General features: G+C 42.7%; 1 protein-coding gene across 6 annotated transcripts in view; it reads left to right on the forward strand.

The window, feature by feature from the left end:
• The first annotated feature begins 1,317 nt into the window (after nt 1–1,317).
• FOXP1 (forkhead box P1) overlaps nt 1,318–15,533 on the forward strand; it is a 691,415-nt gene continuing 677,199 nt past the window's right edge. For 2 of the 6 annotated variants that reach the window (XM_043986976.1, XM_043986919.1), the window contains exon 1: nt 3,917–4,306. The gene's annotated coding sequence lies outside the window, so the exon portion shown is untranslated. Of the gene's footprint in view, nt 1,449–3,915; nt 4,307–15,533 lie in introns of those variants that run through there. The other 4 variants (XM_043986904.1, XM_043986912.1, XM_043986933.1 and 1 more) reach the window with 4 other exon arrangements.

A 15,533-nucleotide genomic window follows, 5' to 3' on the forward strand; every position in this document is an offset into this window, starting at 1 on the left:
GAACATAGAACAAAAACAAACAGCCGCTCATGAACATGGATGTGGGCACTTTCTCCAAACTGGACAGAACTACAAATTCCTTCGGCAACTCTTAGCTGACGTAGAGAAAGATGAGGCTCAAGCCCCATCACATCTTCATCCTTCCTGACTCAAGGATGGAGACGGGGAAAGACCTGGTTGGAGATATTTCTATTTCCTTGAAAACATGGAATTGTCCTTCTGCTGAACTTTCACCTCTCGAACTCGCCTCCTTTCATTGGACAAAGATCAGAAAGAGACAAGCCAGAGGAGAGAGGAAGGGGGTGGTGGAGGAAAGGAAAACCCTCTCCTTCAACTACCACTGGTTGGAAAGCACTTTCACTTTTAACAGTTCCTTTCTCCGGGCTATCATCCCCACCCCCCCCATCTTTTGTTTTTATTTTAGGGAGGACAAAAATAAACAACTAGTTCTCATCCTCTTCGGCCCTCTTTCTGCATTAGTAGCTCTCCCCCTCTCCTCTCCAGTCCCTAAATTGGTCCGCTTTCTTTTTCTTCTGAGCAATCTCAGTCTCTCTTTCCCCCTCCTCTGGCAGGCTGTTTATTTTCCAGGTCTTCCCTGACCAGCTCCCAGCATCCCTCCCCAGAGCCTGCCCCTCTTGTTCCTTCTCCCTGGTCCTAGGGGCTAGGCCCGCTGCCCTGAGGCTCTTCCCCCTCCCCTCCTCTTTCCTTCCCCCTCTTCCCTCCGTTTTGCAATAGCGATATTTTGCACAGAGCCTTGTTTACCCAGCAGGTGGATGTGACGTCAGAGACTCACAACAGCAAAAAATAACAACATCTCCATCCGCGATTTGTTTTCCTCTCGGCTCGCTCCCCATTTATTTATTTATTTTGGAGGTGGTTGCAAATTCGAAAGTGGCCGGGAAGCCCTCCGAGCTGAGTCGGGGCAGGAATCGGGGCCGTGGGCCAGGGAGCGGGGTGCGTGCGTGTGTGTCTGTGTGTGTGCAGTGTGTGTGCGTGCGTGTGTGTGAGTGCATGTTTGCGGGTGGGGGAGGGGGGGTGCAACCTGGCCTGGCGCTTCCCATCTCCTCCCCGCCGCCGCCGCCGCCACCGCCACCGCCACCGCCACCGCCGCCGCCGCCGCTGCCGCCGCCTCTGTTGGGGCTGCTGGGGCTGGGGCTGCTGCTGCTGCCGCCGCCGCCGCTAACGCCGCTGCCGAGAGAGAGCTGGAGCCAGAGCCGGAGCCGGAGCCGGAGCCGGAGCCTCAGCCTCTCCTGGAAGCTAGTCCGGAGCGGAGGAATCTATTGTTATTTATTGTGTGGCTGTTGCATGCAGCAGCGACACAAGCCCTCGCCTATGAGTGTGTGCGTGTGTGCGCGCGGGTGTGCACGCGGGTGTGCGCGCGAGGGCGAGCGTACGTGTGTAAAGGACAGAAAACACCTTAGTTTGCACCGAGAGACCGTTTGCAGCGGGTGAGTTTGTATTTTTCCATTTCTGCTCCACTTTTCCAGCCGTCTCCTGCTTGTTTTCTCCACTTAAAACAACAACAACAACAACAACAAACCCCCCCCAAAGAACCAAAACAGAAAAAAAAGAGAGAGAGCGAGAGAGCACCCCCCACCCAACTACTTTTTTTTTTCCACGTTCAGCCTCCACGTGTGTCTCCCTCTCTCTACCACCTCCCTCCTCTCCCTCAGTCTCTTGTCTCTTAGCGGGTTGGGGGGGAGGGGGCGCTGGGTGAAGGTGTGGGGGGTGGTCCGCTGTTTGTGATGCACTTGCATCTATTTGTATATTTGCATAAGTGAGATCCTAAGCTTCTCTGTGGCGGGCCGGGCTCGGCGAGGAGAGGCGAGGCTCCCGGCTCGGCAGCGGCGATCGCCCAGCTCCCAGGGCTCGCTCTCCCGTCCCCCCCCCCCCCCCAGCCCCGCACCTCCTGGCCCTCTGGGCTCTCTCTCCACCTCCAGCCTCCCCAACTCCCCCCGCCACCCTCTCCTCTCCCCTCACATCTCGGGCTCTGGCCGGTGGACACAGTAGCTTCGGTGAAATAAACAAATAAAAGCGTAGTGTAACTTTAGATTCCCGGAGTTGGAGTCGATACTGTTGCCAGTTGAATGGAAAGTGGTTGTGGGCGCTGAGCTGAGCGGAGAGGGAGGGAAATGAGAGGGAGGGAGGAGCGAAGGTCTGGAGGGACTGAGGGGGCTGCTCCAGACCCCGGGAGTGTCGGCCGGGCCTCGGGCCTCGTGGGGGGTGGTGGTGGATGTCTGTGTGGGGCGGACTCGCTCTGCTGACAGTGGCCGGGAGGGGAGGCGGGGACGCGACCACTCAGGCACCTTCACTTAGGACTTTAAGAAACTTTTTTTTCCTTCCTGGGTCTGCCCCCTCTTAGTCCCACCTACCTCCTGGGCTCCAGCAGACAGGCCGCGGGTACCCACAAGGGGCACCCACTGAGATATTCCTGTACTTTCACACTCACGCCTTTCAGTGAAAACATTGCCCAGTACCTCACACTCCCAAGTGTGTGCACGCACACTCACACTCTTCCCAGCTACATCTGTATGGAATCCAGACACAGTCACACACACACACACACACACACACACACACACACACACACACACACACACACACACACACCACGCGCAAACAGCTAGGAGACTGGCCAGTCTCAACCCCATTCTCGAAAGACTTTGCTATAACTCTGAACTAGAGTCGCTTGTTTCGTCTCCAGTCGGCCGCCGTGATTGCGTGTGTGTGTATGTGTGTGTAGTGTGTGTAGTGTGTGTGGGGAATTTTTCAAGTTCTGATTGCTCTCCCTTATCAGATACACACGCGTTGCCACCTATCTCGGGTGATTATTTCGTACTGTACAGACCGAGGGCATCTCGCCTTCTTCCCTCCCTTACTCTGTCCGTCTGTCCAGTCTCCCCTCGCTGACTGACCCCCCGCCCAGGTCTGTCTTTCTCCCAGTGTCGATCGGTCCCTCTGGGCCGACACTTGTCTAGCAGCACCCGCAGCAGGCGGGCACTCGCCGCGTTGCCCTGCCTGCCGGCCTGCCTCTCTCTCGGCTGGCCTGCCTGCCCGCCCCCGCTGCCAGCCAGCCTGCCTGCCTGCCGGCCTCGGCTGCCGAAGTGGCTGCTGAAGTTGCTGCTGCTGCCGCCGCCGCCGCCACTGCGGCTGCCCCGGCGGCCCGGGGTCATTAGTCTGCTTAAACTCCCAGACGCGGAGCCTGCCTCTCCCCTCCTCTTCCTCCTCCTTCTCCGCCTCCCCCTTCCTTTCTCCCCCCGCAGACTTCCCCCAGTCCCTGCACACTCGCGCGCGCGCGCACACTCACATACACACACATACACACTCACATACACCGCCAACAAACAGCGGAAACTTTGATATACACGCATATATTTGGGTGCATTTATCGAGCTTCGCAGACCCCCATTCCCACCTGTTGTGGTCTCCACCTCCATCACCTACTCGGAGGCTGTGGAGGAGCTGGGACTCGGCTGCGGAGAGAAGCCAAATCGCAGTCTCCCCCTACACTCCCACCCCCTCTCAGTTTGCTGTCTAAACCCTCCTCCCCGCATACACCACCCTCCCCATTCACTCACCGCTCCCCCCCCCCCCCCGCCCGGGCCCCCTTAAGAGAATCAGGACTAAATAAACGGTGGAAACTTCAGACCTTGAGCCTGGGACTGCTTCACCCACCCCTCCCCCTCTTTTTTTTTTTTCCTTCAATTTCTCCCCCCTTTTTGTTGTTGTTGTGGTCGCAACTTTATGAGAGCAGGGCCGAGGCAAGGGAAGGGAGACTTTTCTAACAGTCCCTGCCTGGGTCTGTTTCCAGATCCCGATTCCTCTTACCAGGGAGTTCCGAGACGTCTGTCTCCCTCTCTATTGGGCTCACTTCAACACACACACACACACACACACACACACACACACACACACACACACACACACACACACACACTCTATCTCGGACATTCTCCCATTATTTCTTCCCTTCCTGTCCCCACTCCCCCCAATACCCAAACCTGTATTCTGGAGACTTGTTGCAAGCAACCCTGTTCTCTGGCCGACCATTGAGGCGAAAGTTTTGTCTGCAGGAGCAAAGGACGGGGCGAGCGCCCGAGGCAGCACCAGCAGCAGCCCAGCAGCAGCAGCAGCAGCAGCAGCAGCAGCAGCAGCAGCAACAACAACCGCCGCCGCCACCGCCGCCGCAGCTGCAGCAGTCCCAGCAGCAGCAGCAGATGGTGCTAGGGAGGAGATGGTTGTGCGGGCTCTGTTAGCCTCAGAGTGGGCACGCTAAGAGCTCGGCTGACCCGTCTCTCTGTTCCGGGTAAGTGGAGGACACTCGGCAGAGACTGAGGCGTCTCGGATCGCAGGTCTTTGGGACCCTAGGAGAAGGAGGAGGGGGAGGATTGTGTGTGTGTGTGTGTGTGTGTGTGTGTGTGTGTGTGTGTGTGTGTGTGTGTGTGTGTGTGTGTGAGAGAGAGAGGGAGAGAGAGTGTGTGTGTGTGTGTGCGCGCGCGCGTGCAGTTGGAAAAGCTGAGAGCAAGGTTGGGGAAGAGCGAGTGCTTTCTTGCCAAAGCCCCAGACTTTACTTCTCTTGGTTCATTTAGTGATAAGAAGGGAAAGAGCAAAGGGCGCATCTTTCAGAGGAGAGGTATCTTTTAAAAATGGAATTTCTCCTTTTTTTTTTTTAAAGAAGCAGATCTGAGATCAAAGTTTAGCCCCTTTAGTGTAAGTGCTGCTATAAAATATGGTGACATTCCTCTCCCCTCTTCTTACCCCCTCAATCCCCTTATAACTGTTAATTATTTCAAGTCATTGTGTTCAAATACCATTGCTGGGCTGATTACAAAGTATATTGATTTAGCCTGTTCTCATCTTCCTAAATTTATTTTTTTCTTTTGCTCAACCAGAAAGATTGAAATGAAACTATCCCCCTCCAAAACAAAACAAAACAACAACCCTTCACTCTGCTGAAGGATGAAATTAATATAACTATTCCATTTGACTATTTCTGTGCTTCTGAAATCTACTTTGAAGAATTAGAGGTGAACTGATATTCTTTCCCAGGTATCCTGTTAGGATTTTATTTCTTACAACTGCCATTGAAATAAGCCGGAATACCTCAAAACCCCACACTCACATAGTACATACCACATTCATTACAGAGGGATCCAAAACATGAAGACCATATACACTTTTGTTTAGGGATTCCTCTTGATAATCGCTATTGGACTAGGAATCTGAATAGATAAAGCCTCAATGACATTTGGGACATTGTGCTGATTCTGGGAGTAGGGGTAAACTCCTACCAATGGCCTTTCAAAAATTTGTTTGTTTTGTTTTGTTTTTGTTTTTATTTTTGTTTTTTCCATTGTGGTGGCCAGTTTTTGCTGAACCTTTTAACCAGGGATTAACAAGGAGATGGAAACACTTTAGACATTCACTGTCTTGTGGCAGGATATATAACTAAGAAAGAAGAGTACCTGATACTTTCATTGTTGGTGAGAGAAATATTATATGACTCTTTTTTCCCCCTCCACTGGAATTGTAAGTCTCAGAGTAGACCTAGTAAGCTGTTGTTGTTGTTGTTTTCAAGTTCAGGACAAGAAGAATGGATTCCTGGTCACAAAAAATTAGAATTTCTATTCCCCCTCCTAGCTCCAGTTCCTTTATTTGAATTATCTCACAATTACACAGGATTAAACACACACATATACACAAATGCACTCAACTAGTTACCATTCAAAAGGTGTCAGCTAAACTCTCATTGAAAAAAATAAAAGTATTGTAGCTTTAACATCTAGCCTTGGCAGCATTCTTTCTCCGTAGTCTTTGGATTAGTCATTGTATGAGAGAGAGAGAAAAAAAAATCACTTTTTTTTTTTTGGGGGGGGGGAAGTAAAGTAAACAGCCTTCAACAAGTGAACCTTGACAACCCAGATTAAGGAAGGCAGTGGAGATCAAACAAAGCTGCTGCTGGGCCGTTGTCAGGGGCGGCCTCAGGGAAAGCTCTGTACTGAACCATTAGGCAGGCAGACTCTATGTTCACTTATGCAGAAATGGACCATTGCAAATGCTGATCTTTGTTGGGCAACCGAAGGTTAACTTGGAGAGAAAGATCTATAGTCTCTTCAGTCGTTATTTTTATTTCTTTAGCTTTCTGAGTGGCTAAACAAGTTAATTTTTAAAATGGCCTAGGACTCTGGTGATCTGATCTCCACCCAGAAATATCAGAATGGGTCTTTGCAGTCTGATATGAGTTCAGCTACTCGGAACCACATAGTGGAATTCTTGTCTTTCACCAAAATTACACTCCCCAATTAGAGTTTACTAAAATTCTCTCATCTACAGTCTGAAAAAAGATCCCCATTGTTAGGGGAGGGGTGGGGTATTTGATGTGGCAGTGTAAAACTGATGTTCAACAGAAGCATTTCATGCTGAAACTGTTTGGGGTTGGTCAGTTCTTGACTTTTTTTTTTAAAAAGGCAAAGCAAAAATTTCAAAATATACCATATTGACTTCTCAGCATGTCATTAAGCATGGCCACTTTGCAACTTTTATTCAAATTCTTTGAAACTTGTCTTTGCTTGCAGACAAGGAAATGTAATTGCCTTACATTTTTAAAGGAAGTAGTAACAGGAATTGCTGTAGCATTTTGTTTTCACAGGTTTGGCAAAACATAATGCAAAAAACTCCAGCAATTTAAACTGACAACATAGGATTTATATTGTTTATTTTGCTGGGCACTTAAAAAAGATTTTGCATTTTTTTCAGTTTTGCAACATAAACTGTTTTATTAATCTCTTCTTGCTATAAACCATCTTAAAATTAAATAAAATGTCATTTTCAGTTAACTCAACCAATACCATGTTAAGTAGGAAACAAGATAAGTAAACACCTACAGAAGAATTAAAAAAAAAACTTGTCATTTAAGTGTTATACTTTTAATTAGCAGCACAGGGCACACAATGAGCACTTTATGTTGTTGTTGTTGTTTTTTTTTTTTTAATAAGCCAGTCTCCCGACCATCAGGAACAACCTTTTGCAAAGTCTGTAGCTTTTTATTGCATACACCTTTTATTGTATAATTAAGAATGTGTGTTAAACATAGCATGTATCCTATTAAGCCATTTGGTGTAATATGTAATGTTTTTTAAAAGCTATAAACTCGTTCTAGTTAAATCATTTGTAGCTACAATAGCAAAAAAGTCACCTTAGTTAATATTGGGCCTGTCAGGCCTGATTTTCCTGGATAACTTTTCCTTTACTCCCTCTGTGAAAAATCTTTACCCTAAACTTGTAAATTATGTATTCTTGTGCTGGGGTGGAGAATAGGCCCATTTTCAATAGATGTTAGAATTAGCAGCACAACTTTGATATTTCAGAAATAAACAAACATTTATGCAGTGGCATATCCTGTGATATTGGATGAATAGTGAAGGGGAAATAGAACAAAGAGGCCAACTTTTATTGAACTCAGTTACCTTTTTTATGAAGAGTCTAATTGTTGCAGTTATTTTGTTTCCACTTTTACTCAGGAAAGACCGAAGTGATTTTCGAAAGGTTACTCACCATAAGGAAGTGTGTATGTGTACAGAAACTGTGTGTTAAGATGTGGATTACATTTTAGTGACTACCTCAGAATATTTACAGGACATGATAACAGTTCTGTCTTTTAAAAACAATTTTAGACATATGCTCATAAAATTTAAATAGATTATAGAATGTCAGAAAATAGTATAAATTTTGTTTATGATTCAGTTACTTTAAGGCACTTACATTAAAGCAGCTCATTTAACCCTGGGCCTGACTAGCATTAAGTGGTAGAGGGGGCTTCTAAAGAGCCCCTATTGCCCTTTGCTCTCCTGATAATCTTAAATTACTACAACTTAATTGCAACTTCAAGGCACTCAGCTCAACATGTTTTTATATGACTGAAAAAGGGTGTAAAAGGCAGAGCTAAATTTGCACAGGTGGTAGAGGGTTTTTTTTTTTCTTTTCTTAATAGCTTTTGCTTAGGCCTTTTTGTTACCTTCACATCTTGTCAGGTGTAATAGCTTCACTTATAAAACTCATTCAGAATAAATAATATTTTACTGGGTAAACATGAGGTGTTATTTCTTCATATCAGTTGCAAATTGTTTGCATTTTAGAAGACCGTCAAGTAAAGGTTTGCCTGATATATTAAACTATCCCTGGGAAGAGACTGGAGGTATAGTACAGACTTTATCATTGTATGTTACTTGGTTTCTTTTGCCTTTTGAGGGGAAAAGAGTTTTCATTCTTTCTTTGTAAAAAATATTGTAGGTAGTTAGACTAGGTGAAGTAACCTTCAGACTATGAATGCAAAGGAGTAGCCCAGGAGAGCTTTTCCAGTAAAGAGTGGGAGTCAGGAATCTATCCTACTTGTGAGTAATCAATGCAGTGACTTCCAGGACTCCTCACACGGAATTTTTCACTGCAAGGAACTGTTTGGGGCAGAAGTGGCTCTTATATTCCAAATTAATAGTACCTGGCTTAGTTAAAATTATAAGAAGAGATATACTCAGTGAAATGGATCGAGTTAGAGGAGAGAGAGGCTGCCAAGTTCATGGACACCAGCTTTTTGCTTGAAATAGCCAGTTGTTTTCACATGAGCTGAATGACTCTGGATTTTGTTACAGTATCTCTGAGGCTATGTTGCAACGATGTGGTAATGGGTAGCCAACAGAAAAGAAGAGTGTTTTAAAAAATGGTATAGCCTCTTTGATTTCAAGAAACGTTGCAGTTTGGAGGGCTGTTGCTAATATCCTTCTGCTAAATTTGGGTTGGGGTGGGTCGAGAGGTGGCCATTGACTCTGGCTGTTCAGTAATCAGGGAGAAAACATTTTACAGCCTTGTTTGTTCTGTCGGTAAGTTATTTTTGATTAGCAACACGGTCAGATGTGGCAAGGGCCTTTTTAGTGATTGCTTTTTAGAAATGAAATTCCTATTGACAAGGTTTGCCTTGACCCTATTATTTTCCTCTGTTATTTCACCCGATCAGAAACTGCACCAAGTGGCTTGGGGAGGTGGGTCTGTGCACAGCTTGTTTCGCGGTTCTGATCCCCTAGATACCAATTTTTAACATATGCACGGCCTTGCTTACAACAGGTGTGTGCATGGTCCTCTTGAACAATGTGGACGGTTATTTTTTATGAAACCTTAACTTTGAAAATATTTTCTACACAGTCACACAAGGGAAGGAGGTCGTGTGTATGTGTGTGTATGTGTGTGTGTGTGTGTGTGTGTGTGTGTGTGTGTGTGTGTGTGTGTTTAAAGGAATCCTAGAATGAGCAGACCTGATACCTGTTCAGGTATAAATCATTTTTGCCTTATGGCCTTCTGTGTTCCTCTTTTTAAAAAAAGTCTCCATTTATTGCCTTGAAATAGCAATTAAATTGTAGTAATTTAAGATTATTGGGAGAGTGCAGAGGGCAGTAGAAGCTCTTTGGAAGTCTTGTCTCCACATTTAATTCAACTTAGTCATGGGGTTAAAGGACTTTCTTCAGTGTGAGTACTTAAAGTGACTACATTGTAAACAAAATTGATATTATATTCTGATAAGTAATAATCCGTTGAAATTACATGTAAGTATACGTACAAAAATTCAAGCTAGAAATACTGTCAATTTCCACAGGGCATCTGGACAGGACTATATGGACAGACCTGGCAAAATGGAACCCATGTCATGAAATTATTTGCGTATGTCTGGTGTGTAACATAGTACCTCTATAATTTCTCATAAAAGCCAATTGTCTTGTCTTTCTAAGTTGTGTTTTTAAAAGGAGCAATCTCAAACTAGTACTAATAATTATAAAACCATACTCAAGTGATTTGTTTATTACCCTCTCTCACCATACAATGTAATTCAGAGCTGTTTTTGATTCAAGTGCTTACTTCCTTTGTCATTGGCCCTGCAATGCTCCCAAATCAAACAGGAGGCTACAAGAGATGGTTCTTGCACTGAAACATGTTCTAGTATGTTCTACTTTCCCAGTTTGAAAGTAGTGGACATTAGCACCTAATAGGACAAATTTTCTATCATGAAATGCATCTGGGGATAGCATCATGCCTCCCCTGCCCCAGTTAAATCGAATACACCAAAATATTAAATGATACTTAAAGCACCAAATTAATAAAAAGGATTCCTAAGATGTCTTTACCCCCTTAACCCTGCTATTGATTCATTATGTGACTCTTGGCAAATCATTATCCTCCCATGCACCAGTTTTCCATTCTGTAAACTAGAGGTAGTATTTTTAGAATTGTTCCTTCAGATTGCCGATTAAAAAGTCCCAAAGAAGTATTATTACTCACACTTTAAGGGTTTTCAGGGGATTGTCAGGGCATTGCTGGTATCTCTTTGGGGAAGATGCGGACTGAGCTGCAGCTTCTTACATTTATTCACTGAGTTAGTGATGCTCTCTCTCAGGAGTGGCTTCCCTTTCTAGACAGTAAGTCTGTCTATATAGGCTGAGATAACCTCAGGAAGGAGGCGAAGGGAGGATGAATCTGCATAGCTGTTTCCAAAAAAATATTAGAAGAGTTGAACCACCTGTTTAGAACTCAGTTTTGACAGAGTGGTAACCTAGAGCACTGCTTGGGAAAAGGTGAAATTTGGAAAAGGAATAAGGCCTCTTTTCAGGGTCAAAGAAGGGAGGAAATTGAGATACTTTGTGCTTTTGACTAGAGAAGCAAGGCAGAACAAAAAGGTGTCACAGTTCAACAAGATGGTTGGCACAAGTAAAAGCATTGTTAGTTTTCCCTTAGCATCCAGACATTTCCTTTCATATTGTATTGTGGTTTCATCCATGTTTCCCAATGAGTGTTGTCAGGTTGTAGCTAGCAATTAGTGTCAAATGCCTTTCCTTGGGCTCTCTGACACTTTTTCTTCTGAGTATTCCATCTCACTTTCTTAATCAGAACTGTTTATTCATTAATTAGTAGATTAACCGTGTTAGCACATCAGTAAACTAAAGTAGTCAGATTTCCCAAGGCATCTTGGGAAATTCTCTGTAGTTTTATGTGACTGGACATGCAGTATTATTGATTTGGAAAGCTTAGCCAATGGTGCCAAAGTGTTTTTAAGAGATATAAATAGAGAAAGCAGGGTAGCAAGAAGAATGCATCTAAAAAGATTATGTGATAAAGGAAGATAAAATGCTAAGGAGGTTTGTTTAAATATTCAAGGCTTCAGCTAAAGATCTAACCACTAAGATCAAAAGAGTTATTTAAATAAAAATTGTACAGACATAGTTTTCCTCTGCCTTAGTAACATGCCTTTTGAAGTTATCCAGCAGAAATGTGTTTGTCCAAAATGCCCTATTTTTCATCTTGAATTGCTACTTTGACTTGGAGTTTGTAAAACATTTCCATCTTAATAACTTTTCAATTATCTTGGTGTCATTTTCATATGACATACAAATGTGTATTTTTCAGGTACAAATTCACCAAGCATTTATTAATCACCTACTGTGTGACAGGTGGTATTATTGCTGTGTACAATTCAATTGCCTTTATGGTATTCTTCACGTCGGCCTTCTCATTTCTGTTCAGTTTTGCAAGCACCTTGTTTTTCCATAGCATAGTTGGTCTCAAAACCTAAGAAAACAAAATAAACCCAAGGATCTTTGAGAGGATGGCAGAGCACTTTACTACCCTAACAGTGAATAAAGGCTTTTCTATAAAAATGACAAATGGAAATGATTGGAAAAACAGGAGATGCAATAGGAGAGGAAAAATAGTATTAATGTCGCTGGCCAATGAAACACACAGTATAATGTTAAACTATTACTCTCCTGTTTGTTGAAAGGATGTTAATCATTCCATTAAGAAGGGTTAAGTAATTAACTATATGTCTTTAGGGAAGTAGTGACAGACATCTTTTAGCGATTTATTATTGAAATGCTCAAATAGAAAGTTTGCCCTGTTTTTAACTTCAGGAGGCTTCCTAGGCAGCTCAGCCTTGTGAGAGCAGAGATGTGACGCTCACACAGCGCTTAGAGCAAGCAGTACAAAGTGCTTTTGAGAGAAAACAGGGCTTTGCAGCAGACAGGCAGCCCATGGCTGCCAGAGTTTTCTCCGGGAGCCTCCTCCAGGCGTGTTGTTGCAGCCCTCGTGTTATGAATGCTTTCTGTGGGTTTAGGAAGGGTTCATCTTGTTTTCTAAATAATGGCTTTTGTTGCAGTATGATGCTTGTTGACAGTAAACCAGGAGCATTAACTTGGGTAAGCTTACAACAAATTCTTTTACTTGTAGAAGCAAGTTATCTTCCTTTGCTCATTAGATTGTCAAATCAGCCAGCTCTTTTGTTTCTCTCCATACCAGAGGTATAGTACAGCACCTCAACTACTCCTGCCTGGAGAATGAGGTAGAAAATCCACACAACGTGCATGTCTTCTCTCTTCCCCGCTCAAACCCCATTTCATCACATAAACTTATTAAGCTGTTGATATGAATTGACCCCCCCCTTTTAAAAAAATTCCAGGACTACATAAAACACTCATCCTCTGCAAAAGGAACCTAATGTGTGCTATCAAAAAGATGCATTATTTTCATAAATTACTCAATAGCTCAGCCCCCCTGGTTTTACATTTAAGGAAATTGAGGCTGATGGAGCCCCAAGTCTTCTTAGTCCTAGGCTAGTGTACTTTGTCCTAACAGATAGCAAAAAAAGTCATTTCTGCATTAAAAAATGAATTTCACATAAAAGGTCGATTATATCTTAACAGACACTGATTTATTAACATACCGAGAATAAATTTCTGCTGTTATTTGTTGCAACAGTGATTTTTTCTGAGCTAATAAAATGTTGAAAATTATGTCTTAAGCTTCAGATTTAGTGTAGCCTTTCTGGGGAGAGGCAGTGTGGTGTAGTGGGAAAAATACTGGAGTGATAAGCAAAGGCCCTGGGTTCAAATTCTCACTCTGCTACTTCCTAGCCCTCTGACCTTGGGCAAATCATTTCTTTTTTAAATTTTTTTAAATTTTTGGTGAGGCAGTAAGGGTTAAGTGACTTGCCCAGGGTCACACAGCTAGTAAGTGTCAAGTGTCTGAGGCCAGATTTGAACTCAGGTCTTCTTGAATCTAAGACCAGTGCTTTATCCACTGCGCCACCTAGCTGCTCCAGCAAATCATTTCTTTGAACCGTCCTTTCTTCATGAGTTAAATATGGAAGGGGGTTTAGACTGATGGTCTTGGGACACCTTTAAGGTCTGGATGCTGTGATCAGTAAGATACCACCTCTAAGGTCCCATTGAGCTTTTACAATCAATGAGGCTCTGAAGAAAATTTTCAGGTAATCTATTTCCTCTAAGAACTATGTGCATATGTGTGTTGAAGCTATGAAATATATATATCTATACAACATATATGTATAGATTATATATGCATATAGATACACATATATTTCAAAAGCATTTGTTTTCTTTAAGAATAAACAGCTAGGTGGCGCAGTAGGTAGAGCACCGGCCCTGGATTCAGGAGGACCTGAGTTCAAATCCGACCTCAGACACATGACACTTACTGGCTGGGCAAGTCACTTAACCCTCAATGCCCCAGAAAAAAAAAAAAAGAATAAACAGCAGAGTATGATTAATTTAGGGCTTGGGATTAAAATGCAAGTATACTTCTTTATTTTTACATAGTAATTGTTACAGAAAGAAATTTTTTTAAATGTGATATTTGTCTGGATTATAAAGTTTTTGTAAAAACTAAAATCCTAAAGCCAGTTTCTTATAATATGAAAACATATCAGGTAGCTAATTTAGTTTTCTTCACATCTTTTAAAATTGTAGCCTAGGACTTACCTATTAACAAAGCAATAGATTTGCTAGAACACTGGGCAGCTGTAGCTTGAGTAAGACCTTGTAAGACATTCCATCTCTCTACTCTGGACATTTTCATTGGCTAGCTCCCCTGTGCTTGAACTCATCTCCGGCCTCCTTTCTATCTCTTGCTTTCTCTGGCTTCATGCAATTGCCAGCTCAGATGACACCTGTATAAGAAACATTTCCTGATTCCCTAAATGTTAGCACCTTCCCTTTGTTGATTAGCTCCAATTTATTCTGTATATGGCTTGTTTATAAATAGTTGCTTCCATGTTGTGCCCCCCCATTATACTGTGACCTTCTAGAGATCAGAGACTGCCTTTCTCTCTATCACCCACATTTATCACAGTACCTGACACACAGTAGGTGTTTTAAATGCTTGTTGACTGACTTCATTAAGTACTTTATTTCTGCACATGAATTCATACTATGATATAACACCTTATTTAATATAGGGATTTACTTATGGGCATTTAAAAGGTTGGCATTTATATAGTAAGATATATATATATATACACACACATACATATATACATAAAGATATACATAGATATAAATGGGAAGATATTTTAAAAATTGTATATGTCAAATTCAAGCTCTGTTATCAAACTTGCTGCATAAGCCTGAGTTTATGCACTGTGATAATGCTAATGACTAAGGGAATCAATGATGCATGACTGCAGGAAATCAGTGGTATAATCAGAGAAAGTTATCAGTTTTTTTGTCATTAAACATTAGTGATAAATAATACACTGTTCATTTTTAGCAGATAGAACATATTTAATTCTGATGTACAGAGTTTCAATTTAGTAAGGTTCATTGCTGAATAAAATGATCATCTTTTATAATTTAAAAGAAAAGATAAAAATGTATTTGTGTCAGTGTCGGTTACTTGCTCTAGCCACCTAGGAATCTTGCTCTTGACTAGTCCCTGATTAGGGGGAAAGTTTTTTTTTTTTTCCTAACTAAATAACTTGTTTATTTGTATTGATATTTTATTAGAAGGATCAAGTAACAGACAGAACACATTATCCCAGTCCTTCAAGAAGAACAATATCTCGGTAGAATGTGCTTCTCTGAATCATATACAAACAATTTAGATCAAAAGAGAAAACCTTGTAATAATAATAATAATAATAATAATAATAAACATTGTCCATCAGTTGACAATCATTTATTAAGCACCCATTGCGTCCCAGAAATTGTACTAAGTCCTGGAGTGTATTATTTTAACCAGGGGTCTTAAATTGGATATAGAATAAAAAAAGTTTTTAAAAATTACAATATTGGCCAAGTAATTACTTGATTATTTTTCTTTTTAATTTTGGTTCCTCTAGATTGTATCTAAGTGTCCTTCTGGCTATAACATTTTGTGAATCTGTGACCTTGTAAATTAGCAGAAGATATATTTGCTACTGGTTTACTAAACTGAAATATTTGGCTTCTAAAAACCTTTGTCTCCAAACTTTTCAAGCATCATGGAAACATGAACACAGTAATAGAGGGTCCCATTGCCCTTTCCCCAAGCGATTCATCTCAGAGTAGACCAGAAAGCTCTGCCTGTGCACTGAAGGGTGGAAGAGAAAAATGAAGGGCTTTTTTCTTAAGTTTGAAGTGACATCTAGGGGAAGGTGTGACTGAAGCCAGGATGAAGACTTCCAGATCATTATAAAGAGCTTTGGGAATCCGATTCCCAGGAAA

Source organism: Dromiciops gliroides, chromosome 1 (genome assembly GCF_019393635.1).
Source record: "Dromiciops gliroides isolate mDroGli1 chromosome 1, mDroGli1.pri, whole genome shotgun sequence".
In the NCBI taxonomy this organism is placed as follows: domain Eukaryota; kingdom Metazoa; phylum Chordata; class Mammalia; order Microbiotheria; family Microbiotheriidae; genus Dromiciops; species Dromiciops gliroides.